Consider the following 18540-nt stretch of genomic DNA (forward strand, 5'->3'; position numbering starts at 1 on the left):
TAGTCAAATTTCAAACATAACAAGATACATTCCAAGGAACTCAAAATCTAGATCTCAAGATTCTGGATTAGAACTCTTCAAGGACTATTGCATTTTGGAAATACAAAATCTACTTGCTTGAACATTATAGACATTTATAAAATGGCTACATGATTATTGCCTGTGCGCTATCATCTCTATCCCTATCTCTATCTATCTATCTATCTATCTATCTATCTATCTATCTATCTATCTATCTATCTATCTATTCATCTATCTATCTATCTATCTATCTATCTATCTATCATCTATCTATCTATCTATCTATCTATCTATCTATCTATCTATCTATCTATCTATCTATCTATCTATCTATCTATCTATCTATCTATCTATCTATCTATCTATCTATCTATTTCCCAGATTTCATTCTCAAATATTCCAGCTTGTTCTATGGATATGTTTTTTATTTGCCAGCAGTGGATGCAGTTAGCAAAACTTTTTTAAAAAGTTTTTATTTTTGTTTTAGAATAATTAATAATACGTGATTCATCCTTAGAGCAAGAGCTTGAAGGCTCCACTTTAAGTCCTGTTGGATTGTGAAGAGAATAGTGGTTAAGATAAAAGGTAACTGAGTTAGGCAGTTCAATAAGTAGGGAGACAGAAGATAGAAAAGAGTTGGGTGGGTAGATAGATACTGTAGATAGATAGATGTTAGATAGATATGTTGAGATAGATAGATAGATAGATAGATAGATAGATAGATAGATGATAGATAGATAGATGTTAGATAGATGATAGATAGATAGATAGATAGATAGATAGATAGATAGATAGATAGATAGATAGATAGATAGATAGATAGATAGATAGATAGATAGATAGATAGATAGATAGATAGATAGATAGATAGATAGATAGATAGATAGATAGATGACAGACAGACAGACAGGCAAATGACCTGAGATTATTTCTTGTTAGATAATGATCAGGATAAAAAGGCATTCTGGATAAAATACATGATGTTTTGTGATAAAAAATGACAGATCATTTGAAGTACTTTTCCCAAAGCTTATTTCTGGGAGTAAAATGCCCTCTTTAAATCAATAAAAGCAACATAGATAATATTTCTAGATCATCTTTTTTTCTGCTACATGATTTATCACTATGAATATATCAAACATACGTTATTCCTTAGACAAAAGACTTTTCCTGACCAGCCAACCAGTCAGCATCTGTTACAGGTCTTCATCAAACCGTTTGATAACTGAAGCTGGGAGAGTAATAGGATGGAAATTTGCCAGATTTGTTTTTACTTTTTAAAAGAATGGAACTCTCACTGAAAGTCACCTCAGTTACCTGTAGGAAAAGTGTATGAATCTCAGCAGAGGATATATAGGAGGACAATCTAGAAGTGAGTAAAGATGTCTCAAGAAGATAAACAAAGCCTGGAAATTACAGACCAGTCTTTGAAGAAGAATTGGTCTAAGAGGCCAAAAGAGGGGGAAAAATGAACTACATTACCAGACCTAAAAAAGGCAAGGAATTCTTGACAATCTGGGCTTGTTTCCACCAGTTGTATAAATGAGTTTTTCCTCTTTAGCAGCGATTTAAAACCCGTTTTGCAATTAAAGTCCTGGCTCTGACAGGTGGTGGACATTATTAGCTCTATAAACCCTTTAAGGATTAACTTAATTCAACTTTGCTATTGTAATCTGGAGCATGGGGACTGTTTCATAATTACACAGCAGCCTGTATAGGTCTGTGCCAAGCTGATATTTGCTGTCATGCCCTTGTTAGAGTCGGACTCTGAGGGAGAGGAGGAACAGCTGACAGGGAGTGAAGGTGTGGCTCCGGAGGTTGTGAAGAGGTTGGCTGGGCAGTCAGAGGAAGAACCAGGCCCATCCCCTCTTCATCTTAGGACACGCAGGGAGGAATGGAAAAGGAAACAACTTGGCTTATGAGAGAGGAAGCGGCCATGATCCCCCTCATTGGTTGCAGCTGGGGAGAATAGTAATAAGAGAGACAGTTAAAACACAGAATTGCCAGAAGCAAAGCGTGTTTTATTTTGGGATGAAGTTATCTTGGTTGGCATCCTTCCAACAGACTGTGCCCTGTTGAAGTTGGTAATTACTTGAAGTTGGTAATTACTTATCCTGGTCCGTTGTGGAAATTCCTTCATTGTAGTTTGTTTTGGTTTTTTATTTTACCTCTATCTGTTCATTAAATTCGGACTGTATTGCTTTCTTTTGAAGACTATTTTTGAATAAGTTTTATCTCCAACTGAGAATTATTGAACAGTGGGGCCAAGTTGGAGGCATTAAAGGACATTTATTTACATTTTGGATTTTGTTATATTCCTGTTACACTCTGTGTCATCACACTTGCTTTGGGTCACAGAGCCACTAAACCCAGTAGAATAAACAAGTTTTGGATAAGGTGCTAGAAACCTTTAACTGATAGTCCTCTAGCAAATTTATCGCTTTCCAAAAGCCATTGTCCTTTCACAGTTATCTAGTATGAAAGATCATAATATATAGTTTAGGAAGCTAAGTTGTATAGGAAGCTGAAAAGATACCAGAGCAGGAGAACTGGCCTTCAGCATCATCTCATTTCACAAACACAGCACCATACCATTGCATCAGGGGGTGGAAAAGGGTGCAACATGCAGAGAGGAGTAACTCTTCCAAACCATGGTCATGTCTGATATAGTCCTCGACTTACAACCACAGTGGAACCCAATGTGTCGGTTGCTAAGCAAGACAGTTGTTAAGTGAGTTTTGCCCCATTTTACAACTTTTCTTGCCATGGTCGTTAAGTGAATCACATCAGTTGTTAAGTGAGTAACATGTTTGTTAAGTGAGTCTGGCTTTTGCATGGTCGGAAGGTCACAAAAGGGGATCCCATGATCTAAGGACACTGCAACCCGTCATTAATATGAGTCAATTGCCAAGTGTCTGAATTTTGACCACATGAACATAAAGATGCTGCAACAGCCATATGTGTGAAAAATGGTCCTAAGTCACTTTTTCCAGTGCCATTGTAACTTCAGATGGTCACTAAATGAACTACTGTAAGTCAAGGTCTACCTGTACTATCTAATATGTACTATAATAATATGTACACCTGATTAAGGAGCATACATTAAGACTAACTGACCTAGAATGTGACACTATAGAAGGATTTAAAAGAGCAGGGTGGTCAAATTAATTGCATCAAAATCAATATTGTATAAATAATATGTATCTGATTATACATATAATAACGGCGGCAAGAATTGCGCTAGCTCAGGCTTGGAAGATGTCTACCATTCCATCGGACAAAGTTATAATTCGTAAAATCTTGGAATGTGCAGCGATGGATAGACTCACAATGAAATTAAACGACAAAGAAGACTCAGAATATTACTCAATCTGGAACATTTGGTATCAATGGGTAGACAGTAAAACATGATAAATATAGGTCAAAAGAGGAAATAAAATTGGCATATTGGGATACAGGTAGGATCGATGAGAAGCCATTGAAATTGAGAAACTGCCAGAAAATGGAGATTTATATAAATATTCATATTTAATTGATAATATTTATGTAGTTATACTTATATTGTATAGCTAAAAATATATACCTTATCTCCTCTTATGGCTATGGAATATAGAGCACAGGACATAGCTATAATTATATAGATTTATCTCTGATCTTTTTTAGATATGTATATGCACTTAGCGTTAATATGATTTTCTTTTTCTTTTTTGAACCATCAACCTATATATATGAATTACTTTTTTATTAATATTATTAAGGTACTGTGAATTAGTATAACTAATACTATAAACAACTGTCAAGTATTAATTGTATGTACTGTACTTATTGTACTGTCAAGAAAACAATGTTGAAAGGTATTGACACATCTTCTATTATAGAAATTTTTGTAAACTTTTTAATATTTTGAATTTTTGTAAACTTTTTAATATTTTGAATTTCAATAACGATTTTTGAAATGAATAATTAATAATAATAATAATAATAATAATAATAATAATAATAATAATAATAATAATAATAATAATAATATGTATGTTAGTTGTTTAGCTCTCTTTTAGTATGTATGGCAGAGGAATGCCAGGATAGTCGCACTGTGTTTGATATCTACATTTGTAAACAATTAAAAATATATACAGTATCAATAATATGTACACCTATCCGTTTTGATTTTATTATAATTGCATGTAAGCCATAGAAAATATAATACTATGTCCCTCTTCCCTTGCTGCAGGTATGTATGGAACAAAATCCCCTAAACCCCAAGTCAGAGTCAATGAAAGACAGGCTTGAAAATAAGAGAGGAATGTGAGTTATATGAGAACTGGGTGGGCCACAACTTGTCAACAGGTCAGATATCCTCAGACTGTGATACCGTTTTATCACCACAATCTATTCCAGCCATAGCAATAGCACTTAGACTTATATACCACTTCACAGTGCTTTCCAGCCCTCTCTAAGTGGTTTAAAGAGTCAGCATATTGCCCCCAGCAATCTGGATCCTCATTTTACCCACCTCGGAAGGATGGAAGGCTGAGTCAGCCTTGAGTGGGTCAAGATCGTACACCTGGCTGTGGGCAGAGTTAGTCTGCAATATTGCATTCTAACTACTGCACCACCACGGTTCCATGAGGTGCCTAATATATCCAACCCAATCCTATGCATGTGTACTCTGGGTTTGGTTCAAATCAACCTGAAAAGGTTTCTTTTGAAATGCAGAAAGAGTCGGTCCTCACGAAGCAGCACCATTTACTGCAGCTCCCTAACCTGTAAAAAAACCAGGCACTCTTTCTTGGCACATTCAAATTTCATAGTAGACCTCTTCCTCTCGACTGAGTGCTTCACTGGAAATGCCAGCAGAAATGTTTTTTGAGCTAAGCAACAGTGGTCGATGTCTGGAATACTCTACTTGACTCTGTGGTTTCTTCCCCAAACCCCAAAAATTTTAAACTTAGACTGTCTACTATTGACCTCACCCCTTTCCTAAGAGGTCTGTAGGGGGTGTGCATAAGCGCACCAATCGTGCCTACCGTCCCTGTCCTGTTGTTTCTTTTTATTTTTCTTATATGTACCCATTTCATGTCTTCATAACTATGTTTATACTTTTACCTATTATCTTGTAAGCGATTGACAAAAATAAAATAAAATAAAATAAAATAAAATAAAATAATAAAATAAAATAAAATAAAATAAAATAAAATAAAATAAAATAAAATAAAATAAAATAAAATAAAATAAAATAATAAAATAAAATAAAATAAAATAATAAAATAAAATAAAATAAAATAAAATAAAATAAATACAAGACATGGGAGGCCACCAAAAGTCCTTCTTATGATGTCAACTCAACCAGGCTAAGGCTAGGTACCAGCAGGGCACTGCCAAGAGATTTTCAAGTCAAAGGGAAACATTTCTTTGCAGATTTGCACAGGTCTAGCAAGCAGTAGTGAGGACTGTACCCTGTTCTAGTCTTATAATTTTACTGGAAGAAATTCATAAATAGGTTCTGAACAGATACATTTGTCTGACAGTTACTATTGATGCACATTTCCCCCCTCTCTAAATAGCAGCTGCAATAACTGTTGACAGCTGATAGAATTGTAACTGCATCTCATGAGATCCAACAGTGCATTGCCTTTTGTCTTTTCACGAACAAATACACTCACTGTCTGAACGCTTGGCTACTCCTGCGAACAGGAAGAATACTTGAAAGGCTGAGCTATGAGCATGGCTGAGCATGCCTCACTCTCTCTCTCTCTCTCTCTTAAAAAGAACTGTAATGTTTATTTATTATTATTTTTTTGAAAAGAGCATAACTCTATGCACCTATGCATAGAGAAAAGACAGCAAACAACTAATGGGAAATGGAAACTTGTCAGATTTTCTAATAATGAAAACAGGCAAAAAAAAAAAACAATTTCCTGAAGAAGAATAAAAAGAAAAAAAAACTATCAAAAAAAACTGTGAAAAGGGCTTCCATTTTTCTGCCTTGCTTTCAAGATACTTGAACATGGAATGCAGGTTATTACAAGAAGGCAAAACTTATTATAATTGGTTTGTCCCCTATTTACACCCCTCTCTGTCACTCTACTCTTCTTCCCAGCTACCCACGCATCCTGTTCTGAAAATTATTGCATGGTCGGGGGGAATTCCACTCTAAATGTCTTGTCTTGAGACAGGATGATTTGCCCAATATTTATGATAGATTTATTTATTTGGCACGTAGGTAAATCACACTTCTTTAATCACGCAAATCACAATTCTGTGGAGTTCCTACAAGCGGGCTCTGCACCCAGAGCTTTGTAGAATGTAATTTGGGATCTGGGTCCACTCATTACAATAGCTTCAGCCTTTTCGATGTACAGTAAAGGGAAAAGGGAGAATTTGCTGCTATTTTGATTTTCCTTTTTTCCCCTCCACATTGGCTCTGCAGCAAGCAAGCAATGATAGTTTATTTGCTGTATTCATAGTCTCGTTCGTTTGCCAAAAGCAAAAAAAGTATAGAGGTAATAAAACAGCATAAATACAAAGCCTTCTTTAAAAGGCACAGAAAAAACAAAACAAAATAAAGTTAACACTAGCCCAAGGACATGAACAAAGTACCAGCTCATTTGTTTTAAAGGTAGGACCAAAAACATGGTATTGATTGTCCATGACTCAAGGAATAATTATTCCTCAATTTTCTTGCGTAGGAAAAAGATCTCTTTCAGACATCACTATTTCTCTTACTATAATCAGTGAGAGACCTGGCAAATTCGTAGTTCTTCCAATCTTGGATCGGGATTGTACTTGACCCTTCTATTGCTGCATTTTCTTATGCAAAGGAAAACAACATTTTCTGACACATAAATATCACATGTGAACAAATGTACTTTTGACTACACAGATCCCCTAATAATCGTTGTCTGTTATGCAAATAAGCTGATTTTTTTACAGCGATCACATACCATCAGCTGAGTTAGGAACGTTATAAATCACTTCCTGAATGCCAGCAGACTTGGTGGGGTGATTTTTCTTGATCCCTCCCTATGGCAAATTTTCCATTCTTCAAACTTTCCATGAGGTCTTTGGACGTGTATAATTATAGATATGGGTGTGTGCATGCTTATAAGGCCTCACACCATATACTTTTGAACCTAATTCTTTTTTTTTTACCAGAAAGTTATTAAAATGAGCCATCTCTTTACTTTTATAAAAGAAGACTGCTGGGTTTAAGAAGGGAAAATTCTTTTGCACTTTACTGATAACGCAAACTAATCCATGCAAAGAACGTTTTGATGAAATGTGGCAAACCCTCACAGAATAACAACTTGCCTGTACAGTTCAATACTATTTTGTTACTATTCAGTTAAACTAAATTATGGCATCTAACCTAAACTAAATCTTACCCTTATTGAGTAGGATAATTCCCACCACCTAGTGCCATTGCTATCCAGGAATGATGGAGTCTGTAATCTTCAGGGCACTTGGTTGGAGGATATATCACTTTGCCAGGAGTTTGATTCCTTCGATCTTGACCTACTCCAAGGTGACTCAGCCTTCCAGCCTTCCGAGGTCAGTAAAATGCCTAGTGAATAGATGCTAAGTTTGCTCGAGTTCTTTTTTCCAAATCATTTTTGAAGCATTCACAGCCCTGCCATGTATGTTTTTCTTCCAGAAGTGAGATGGATATCAGTATTCAGACCTCTGACGCTGACATAGTGGATAATAGGATGTGCAGGGAGTACTGCAGACTACTTCTGCTGACCGCAGGCTGCCAGCAGTTTGAATCTCACTGTCTCAAGGTTTGACTCAGCTTTCCATCCTTCCAAAGTCAGTAAAACAAGGACCCAGATAGTTGGGGGCAATATAAACTGCTTAGAGCAGTTTAAAGCAGGTGTAAAGCACCGTGAAGCGGTATAGAAGTCTAAGTGCTATTGCTAAGGTTGCCAGCCACCAACAAAACCAAATTAAAGTTCTTATTCCTGTTCTTCCACTAACAGTTTTTGGCCATCTGTGCGTGAAGCTTATCATAGTTTGGAAACAAACAGAATTCCCAGTGGCAGAAACAAAAGACCCTAAAAGTCTTGTATTGATTATAGGAAACCATGGATTTCCTTTGATCATCCATTACCTTTTCCTCTGCTTAAGACATAAGCTATAATAGCAACATGGAATCTGGCTGCCCTCTGTTTGATATTTCTAGCAAGGCAAGAATTCATAGCTTCTTGTGTGGTTTATCTCTTTACTAGCCACATCCTTTGCTTTCTGCCCTGTGTTATATTATATTTCTTCCTTCAGTTTCTATCCATTGGGCTGCTGTTAAATACAGAAACAACAGTATCAATGTAAAATACCAGAACTCAGTGTGAGCAAAGAAAAACTCTCTTGCTTTGGCTGAAGGAAATGTTGCAGATCAAGCATTATCTGGCTTCAGTTTAAGAAGGGATGATCTTATGGCATTATCTTGATATATTATTAGATCATCCCATCAGCATCAGAAGTATGGGTTGGAACACATTGGCCAAACAAGAAATGCACAATTACATGAGCATTGAACTTAGTTTTATTCTGCCCCTAAACTGTGGACAAAACTGGGAATGGTTCCTACATCAGTGATGGGCCAAAACAAGATTAGCTTGGTTTACTGTTCTGTGTATCTTGTAACTCTGAGCTCCAGGAGTGACTGATAAGATAATGAAAGTGCTAGTAGAAATGTCATCATCTCAACAAGTCTCAAGAAGATGGAAATTGGAAAGACACAGCATCAGCAGACCCAGCGTTCTCTACACAGAGAACTTTATTCCTATGATTGATCGTTATTGTTCTTCACAGGAACAAAATGATTAGAGGTAATCCTTGACTTATGACCGGTCACTTAATGACCATTTAAAGTTATGGTGGACGCCCTCAAAACCTACTTACAACCTGATTTCAAAGTTATAATGGTCGCGCACACATCCTGCAGTCCCATGATCAAATTTTGGGGTTTTTTACCCCTAAATCATTTTATAAATATTTACAGCATCCTGCAGTTGCATGACCATGATTTGTGATTATTATTTTTTGGGTTGTTTTCCAGCATTTGCTTCCAGTTTCCAGCAAACATCCTTTGAGGAAAACTTGATTTGCTCAACAACTATCATGTTCACTTAACAAATGCTACAAAAATGTTTTTGTTTTTTTTTTAAAAAAAATCAAGGCTGGTCATGTGATGTCTCAACTTACAATGTCAATGACTTATTACCATCATTCCAGTGTTCAATTACGGTAATAAATCAAGGACCAATTATATTTTAGATTGAAAAAGAACTAAGTCTTTGAGAGAGTTGCCAGGTAGAGAAAGCAATGGGTGGGATTCTTCCAGTTCGGACCAGTTCTATAGAACCGGTTGTTATGATTCTGCACAGTTCGGAGAATTGGCAAATCGTGCCCCTGGCTGGCCTTGCCCCTCTCTGTCCACCCCTCCCCTTCCCACCCAGTCAGTCCTTATTGCGCATGTGCAACATTGCGCGCATGCCCAACATCGCTGACTGCGTTCTTCCCTGCCCAGTCACTCCTTAAGGTATTTCTTTTTTTTCCCCTCCTGACCATCAGCTGTTCCTATGATCAGCTGTGCCAGGATTCTCCTCTCTTACTTACTGCTTCGCCCAGGAGGCTTCCCTGAGGCCCAGGAAAACATAAAACAGAGGGGGTGCCTCCCCTCCCTCCATTTTTTGCCTTCCTGGGCCTCAGGGAAGCCTTCTAGGAGCAAAAACGTCCCCCCGGGAGGCTTCCCTGAGGTCCAGAAGGCCCAAAAATGGGGGGAGGGGGGTTGCTAAAAAAAATAGCCACACCCATGCAATCACATGGCCACACTCACCTAGCCACACCCACCTAGCCATGTCCACAGAACCAGTTGTTACAAAATTTGAATCCCACCCTTGAGAGAAAGCCTTTGCTTTCCTTCTTTTGTAACAAGATGGCTTGATTGCTCATCTTGGTGATCTCAAGCTGCTAGCCCAATAGAGGCGCCTTTCTCTGGGGCAGGAATTACTATGTAGGTGGATCTCCGGAACATGGCTGATCCTGCCTTTGAACAGGATAGCAACAGGATGATGCTAATACCCTATAACCAGGGGTGGGTTTCTACCGGTTCTGTCTACCTCTGTAGAACCGGTAGCTCTGAAGAGCAGCAGACATACTGTAGAATTGGTTCTATGTCTGCTGATGTTTTTGCTCACCCGCCCACCCGGGATTTTACCTGACCTTTATTTCCTGATTTTTTCCAACTTCAGCTGCTGTGGGAGGCACAGCTGCAGTTTAAAAAGCAGGATAAAAGGGCTTTTTGAAAGGTTGCTTCTCTGCACGCAGCATGCTGATGACGATTTACAGGCGTGCCCTGGCAGCGTGCAGGGAAGCACATAGTAAATCACTGAACCTCGTAAATGACCAAACTGGTAGTTAACCCTGTCGGATCCCAGCCCTGCCTATAATTAACCTGAACTAATTTGGATTCCCAGATCAGATCAACACGACTCTTATTGAGCCTTTTTCATCTGCATATTCCACAATGGGCACTCATCAAGCAGACCTGCTGTGGATGAAATTTTGCTTCTCCACACTTGATCAAGGAGCTCTGACCTCTTTACAGAGAAGGCACTCATCAAGCAGACCTTTATGCATCAAAGAATAAATATTTTCACTAGGGAACCCAGGTTGAAGAAGGAACAAAAGAGGGGACAAAATTAATGCACCTTTATTAGTTATGCAGAAGGGGAATTTCGTACCAGGTGCAGTCCAACTCCTCTGGCACGCCAACCTATGCTGGTACAATTTTCCTCTTTTATTGCACATTTTGTTTTTTAAAAAACAGCATGCTATACTATCTTTTGTATTGACCCTACATTTCCTCATGATTTCACTTTTCCATATGTAAAGTTAGGGTTACAATTTTTTTAAACCATTCTCTGTATTTATCAGCAGCTCACTGCCGCTGCCCCCAATCCTTTATATGTTAGCAGATAAAACTGCTAAATCATTTCAAAGTTGCAAAAACCTTTGTCTGCTGTTAATGATGATGAAATGAACAACAACAAAAAAACCCCACAAATTTAGTATTTTTGCCTTAATAATTTGGTAACCCTAGTTGGATCAAATTGGATATTGAAAAATATGGATGCACTTGTCATTAAGCCATAGTATGTTAAAGCCATATTTGTGGAATATTCCTGGGTTCACAAAAACAGCTGAGGTTAAAATAAACCACGATTTAAAAGACATAATGGCGGGGTGTGTATACACTGAAGTAAGCCGAAACAAAATCATCTTACATCTTAATTAATGAGAGCCTATTCTCTATGAAACTTTACACATATTTGAAAATAAATCTGACACTTTGATATTGTCACGTTGTCTATTGAAGATTTTTACCTTAACTCAAATCTAAATATAATGTTAATTTTTTCAGTGATCTTACTTCAAGGATAATAAAAATACTTCTTAAAAATACTTCTTCTCAAATGACCCTTGAGTTGTGGGCCACAAACTGCACAAAGTAAACAACCACAGTGTTTCTTTCTTTAAAATCTAGCTAATTTACTCCGTCACAATAAATTTCTTAGTCCCTATCATAAGACAGTAACAGCTCTTTACTATTCCCCTTGTCTTGTTTAATTGTACAAAGTTTCTTTGGGGAGGCAGTTTTAAAAAAACAAAACAAACGAAGACAGCCACTGGGGGGCCTCCATAAGCTTTCCCTGAAAAGGCCAAAATAACAGGGCTTTGGCAGTTTGTAGAAGCTTCTGTGCTACTACTCATAAGGCTGGGTAATTCTGTGCACTGAACAGAATTGAATTGAACAGCAGTTAAGACATAACTATTTAATAGAAAATCTAGACTAGTAAGGGAAACATAACACAAGGACTAACATACAATCCCGAAGGCCCAAAGGTTAGATGAATGTTATGAAACAGTTAAGCCTGAACGTAATAGTTAAGCCAACGTCAATTGGCAGAAGAATGTCTAAATGGGATCACGGGCAGTCCTCAACTTATGGCCACAATTGAGTAAGTGAGACATATGTTAAGTTGCCCCATTTTACCACCTTGTTTGCCACGGTTGTTCAGTGAATCACTGCAGATGTTCAGGAAGTGAATTTGGCTTCCCCATCCACTTGGGGATTGTCAGAAGGTCACAAAAAGTGATCACGGGACACTGCAACTGTCATAAATATGAGTCAGTTGCCAAGCATTTAAATTTGGATCGGAAGTTCGCCAGTCTGAAGACGGTTGTAAGTCAGTTTTTGAATGGTCAATAAACAAACTGCTGTAAGTCGAGGACTACCTATATTAAGGGTGGATGGGAATCAGAATAGATCCCTGTGGTTATTATTATTCTTTCATTGCATTTATATTCTCCAATAAACCCCATTTCTTCTTCCTTCCTTTAAATTTACTCTTCTGTGAGTAAATTGGCTCAAATTGTCCTGTGAATAATAAATCCAGCCGTCTTCCTGACGGCTAATTTTAAAGTTGACCAGCCTTTATCATCACCCCACCAACCTAGAAATACAGTGCTAATGTGTGCCAATACCAATTAATCCTCTCCAAAATGCATTGTTTTCATTTGGGGGGGGAAATAATCACCACCTTAGCACAGAGGGAAGTGCCAAGAAAGCCTCCCACCTAATACTATCCTTTTGCTCAACTGAAAAATTCATGCTGGCTCACGAAGCTAATGCTAATCCACCACCAAATCACAATATACTATTCTGTCTTTTATTTTTATTTTACTATTATTATAGTTGTAATGCTTTCATTTGTTGGTCTGTGACCGTAATAAAAATTGATTAATCATCACACCAGCCAGCACAGCATTCCGGCTTTGGGGATAAAGGCAATTGACATCCAATGTATCTTAAAAACATCCTAGCAGGCAAGGTGTTGCTGCCATGTAATGCACTGACTTTCATGATATACATCTTCATAATATAATATAATCAAATTACTATCTCTCCCTGTCCCATTTTTCTTTTAATAATCCAAGACCAAAAAATATCCAAGATATTAATCCTAAGTGAAGTCTCCTTTGAATTGACACCTACCACTTCATACATGCATCCAATAGTTTCCTTGGCAGCAATGCAGCAGTAATTTGCCAATCCTGAAACAATATTTTCAACTCCTTACGGTAACCTACAGTCCTAAAATTCCTCAAGGATTTTCCATCCAAGTACAAACCAGACCTTAGCTTCCCATGGCTGACAAGATGAGTTAGGTATTTCCATTTCTAAAACTTACTAGAATTAGAATTCATAATTCCCTCCACTTCCAATTACACCGTATATACTCGAGTATAAGTCGACCCGAATATAAGCCGAGGCACCTAATTTTACACAAAAAAACTGGGAAAACTTATTGACTCAAGTATAAGCCGAGGGTGGGAAATGCAGCAGCTACTGGTAAATTTCAAAAATAAAAATAATTAATTTGGGAAACGATCTCACTATCATGAAAGGTTTAATTGATTCACTAACCCAAAAGAAGATGATGATGACAGCGGAGGCAGGAGTCACTCTCTTCCCCCCTCGGAGGCCCCTGAGTCAGGAGTCACTACCGCCGCGCGCGCCCCAGTCCCGCCGCCTCGGGAAGGGAAAGGCAAAGCGCTTTTTGCCTTTCCCTTCCCGGTTGGGCTGTTGGGAGTCGCTGCCGCCGGAGGCCGCGACTCTACACCATTTTTTTTCAGAGGGAATCTGACTCGAGTATAAGCCGAGGGGATTTTTTCAGCACAAAAAATGGGCTGAAAACTAGGCTTATACTCGAGTATATACAGTAGTATTCTTCATCGTGGCTTACAGAAAATGGCAAATTAGATAGTGGCAATTCAAACTAAAGTGGCTCAAAAAATGCCATGGACTGTTGTGTACAACCAAGTTACCTCAGTGTTACTTCATCTCCAATCACCATTTTACCTGCAGGGCAGGAATAGAATAGCATATGATAGAATTCTTCATTGGCCAAGTGTGATTGGACACACAAGGAATTTGCCTTTGGTGCATATGCTCTCAGTGTCCATAAAGGAAAAATAAAATACATTCATCAAGAATCATAAGATACAACACTTAGTGATAGGCATAGGTTACTAATAAGCAATCAAATCATACTAGGAAACAAATAAAATAATATAAATTGTAAAGATACAAGTAACACAGTTATAGTCATAAGTGGGAAGAGATAGGGAGGATGAGAAGAATAATAGCAATACAGTCTTACTAAGTAGTTTGAGAGTGTTGTGGGAATTAGTTGTTTAACAGAGCGATGGCATTGGGAGAAAACTGTCCTTGTGTCTAGTTGTTCTGGTATGTAGTGCCCTATAGCATCATTTTGAGGGTAGAAGTTGAAACAATTTATGTCCAGGATGTGTGGGGTCTGTAGATATTTTCACAGGAAAGGTTTGCTCATTGGTATAGCAGGGATAGGCTGGATATTTTTATTTTTTCTTAAGGGTTCACTAAAGGAATCTTTTTTGAAAGCCAAATTTAGGAAGAAGTGAAATTGACAAAGAGTTTTCCCCTTTTCCCCTGATAGGCTAAAGTGAGAGGATTAAAGTTCTGGTTTTTTGTTTTTTTTTTAAACAACTTCACTAATGGAAGGATAAAATGGTGGAACTTTCTTCTTTCTTCACCAGGAGAAATTGACAAGAGTTCTCATAAGTTCCTCTTCCAGTCCAAGTCATAGAATTAATGGAAAAAACATTTTATTTTACCAGTCCATTGGTAGATGATTGTCGGAGGAGCGAGACCGCGTGGTAGACCTAAGCAACGCTGGATGGACACGATCAAGGCCGATCTAGAGATCGCGAAGGCAGACCCGACATACGTGGCAGATAGAGAGGCGTGGAAGCAGTACTCAAGGACATTAGCGGACCTCGCCAGAGCGCGAGACAAACGCTGAAGAAAAAGAAGAAGAAGAAGAAGAAGAAGAGTCCATTGGTAGATGCATTGGATGGGAAAGTGTCAATTACAAAGCTTTTTCAGAGAAAGCCAACACACCCATGCAAAAAAGGTTCTATCAGTGATAATCACATATCCTCAAAAACACCCATTCGTGCAAAGACAAGTGTTTACCTAGCATGGTAACTACTGACCCTAAGAATTGCTATCCAAGATGCCTTAATGATATCAGCTTGGGGAAGTGAAATGACTCCAACACAGCATGATTTCTGAAGAGCATGATAGGAATTGTGAATCAGAATAAGCAACCATTAAAAGTTCTATTTCTTTACTGGAACTTTACAGAAGAATCCTGTACTTATCAAATGCAAAGCAAAGTACTCTTAGATAACAAAGAGTCTTAACTGGGCAACCATCAGATAGATGTTAGAACTGGCATTCTCAGAATTTCCAGTCCTCAGATTCAATTTTAAGAATTTTGGGAATTTTACATCTGTAGATGCATAGTGAAGGGAGAAGGCCCATTAATAAAAATTTTAGTAGTGGGGGGGGCAGAGGTTAGAAAAAAAGGAGGAGAAAGAAGAAGGAATAAAATTTTTCAGTTACCTGGATTAACTTAGGCCTGCATGATACTTATTCATATTGGAATGTCCCTTAGATCCACTGAAGCATTGGCAGTAAACTTAATCGGTTTACTTTAAACCAGCAACATGACAAAAGTTACAAATGCTTCGTGCTGTGAGAGGACTTGAAAGGGGGAGGAAGAGCATGGAATTTTTGAGCATAAGCCTTAGACCACCAATGACTGTGATCTTTCAGTTTCCCTCATGTTCTTTCTCAAAGGTATTAACCATTGTCATCTGCATATCTTGAATGACTCGCTGACTCAACTCCTGCTGAATCATTAACTTGTTTTTCATTTAATTTGATCATCATATAGGGCAGAGGTCTCCAACCTTGGCAACTTTAAGACTTGTGGACTTCAACTCCCAGAATTCTGGGAGTTGAAGTCCACAAGTCTTAAAGTTGCCAAGGTTGGAGACCTCTGAATAGGGATGATTTTTCACTCCACGAGGGTACAGCTGAAGAAAAATGTGGGTTGATCCAGATGATTGATAGATGATAGATAGATAGATAGATAGATAGATAGATAGATAGATAGATAATTACAAACAATTGTTATTCAGAAGTCAGAATTGTGTGCTACATCCATAGCCACCTCAAGTTCAAAAATCTGAGTGTACTGTACATCAACTTGAACACATGTTGAGATTTCTCAATCTTTCCAATCCAAGGACCCTCCTAGTGAGTATCTATTATCATCAGCCCACATAAGGTTTTGGATGCATCTATAATTCCTCCTCCTCCTCTTCCTCCTCCTCCTCCTCCTCCTCCTTCCTCTTCCTATAATAGTAATAGTACTACTATTGCTACTAAAAACCAACTTGAAAGAGATATCTCAGCCATGATTTTTTTCTGTGTATAATTCACTTGTTCAAATTTTGATTCTGCCAGAATTTGCTTGGCTGTTTTATGATGGTTCTATGGTCAGTCCTCTTTCCCATTTGGAACATAAAATAACAACTCTGATGTGTCTTACTTGGCATCTCGAGGCACAATAAGTGGAATAATAACTGGGACACACCATACTACTGTTCTGTATTAGAAATCCAACAACTAGCCATGCCCTTCTTCAAGATGCTGTGTTCCATTCAACTCCCTTCTTCTTAAGAAAAATATCCAGTGATCAGCAGAAATGTTTATTCATCCCTGGGCTGTTCTGTTTGCAGAAACCTCTTGTAATTTTGTGGATACTGTTGAATCTATACTTTACAAAAAAGAACATATCGCTACTATCATTACTAGTATTGAGTACTAGTATACATTCTTAGTATTGTGGCCCAAATAGGAAATCCAGTTTGCTCAAGAAATTCTAATCTTACTGATCTCTAGAATTGTTTCCCCATGTCTCTAGGCTTCAGTGGAGAATTTTGGATGACTACAATGATCTGAGATGGTATTTGAAGGTGCTATTTGTGCCTGAATGATTGGGAAAATATTTGTATATCTCCACAAGTCCTGTTTGCCCATGCAAAGATGGTGACTGATGGTCCAGGATAGGAACACTAATGTCCTTGACCTGACCATTGCCCACTGGGCAGGTAGCTTCTTTCCTCTTTCAAATCAAAAGTATTTTCTAACTTCTGCCAGCATAAGCTATGCAGTGTGGAATGTTTGTGCCCGTTTATTTCATTGTAGGTAATGCCCCCAGTCCTGTTTGGCTAGTGTATGGGCTGCCTGACTGTCTTCAGAAGGAATATTCCCACCTCTATCCTGACTGAGCTTCACTTTGTGAAACATCTCAGGCCTGAGAAGGACTCCATCTACACCTGGAAAGACCAATACTTTGGGACATGGGCACAACAGTCTGTCCTGGTAAGACCCCAGTTTACTACCGAACGAGGTGCAATGAGCGAGCAATGGGATAGCTGCTTTAACCTGCTTGTCCCTTTTTATCCCCTGACAGAGGAAATTCAAGGTAGCTGCAGTAAGGCAGAGCTATTTTGCCTGCTCTAACACCTCTCTGGGATACTTCTGGGTGCAGGTGCTACAGCCCCTTGCTGCCATATATGGGCTTGAGCTACCCTGTTTCTCCAACAGTACGGCCTCCCCCAATAAGAAGTCCCAGCATGTTTTATAGGCATGAAATGAAATTAAGCCCCTCCCCCCAAATTAAGGCCTATATTAAAACATGCGAAATGGGGGGGAGATGGCGGGGGGGCTTGCTGTTAGGAAGTACTTTTGTTGCACACCCGGATATGGTGCTGCTTGCGTTGACCCTGATACAAAGTGCCCCACCAACGCCGAGGTTAACACCCAAGCCGTCGCCGCCCGCCTGCCCGAAGATGCAAGGGGGGGGGAATTAAGTCACCCCCAAAGACGGCCTAGCCATTATTTCGGGGCTCAAAAAAAAAATAAGACCCGGCCTTATTATATGAGAAACACGGTATTTGGAAGCCAGGATGAAATTGGCAACTGTTCTACCAGTTTCCCCTTCTACCACGGGGAACTAGATGATGGTAAACGTTTCTACAGGTCTTCTGCAAAACTGGTAAATGTGAACAATAGGGAGCTTCGTCTCACATCACTTCTCTGACCTGCCAACCTGTCAGTTGGGCTGGGTTTTTTTTATATATAGGGTTACCAGTATTGCAGGACACCAATTGGCATTGGATTGTTACCTCAGGAACTCTCTCACTCCAATGGGATTGGCCTGTCTCACTTGCCGCAGAAGAGGTTGAGGAATTTCAGATGATGGGGTCCTGGAAGAGAGTCTTTTCTGGTGAGGCCCTTCATCCTTTGAAACTTTACTGCTAGAAGTGAAATTCACCCCTACCCTTTAGGACTTCTGGAAGGGTCTCCAAACTTGGCTGGACTCTAGTGAGGGAACTTTATACTGGAGGTGGATGGTGGAGTTAGGGAGAGTTCACTTCTGTACTGTTCATGTACCTAGTACCTAGTTTGATCTAATTCTTGTGGATCTTAAATTTTTTTATATTCATTCATTCTTTTCTATGGACGCTCACCTCAGTCAATGACTGTATGTGGGA

The sequence above is a fragment of the Notechis scutatus genome, chromosome 3, assembly GCF_049901735.1.
Source record: "Notechis scutatus isolate UNSWTSFEM ecotype Mainland chromosome 3, rNotScu1.2, whole genome shotgun sequence".
Taxonomy (NCBI): Eukaryota; Metazoa; Chordata; class Lepidosauria; order Squamata; family Elapidae; genus Notechis; species Notechis scutatus.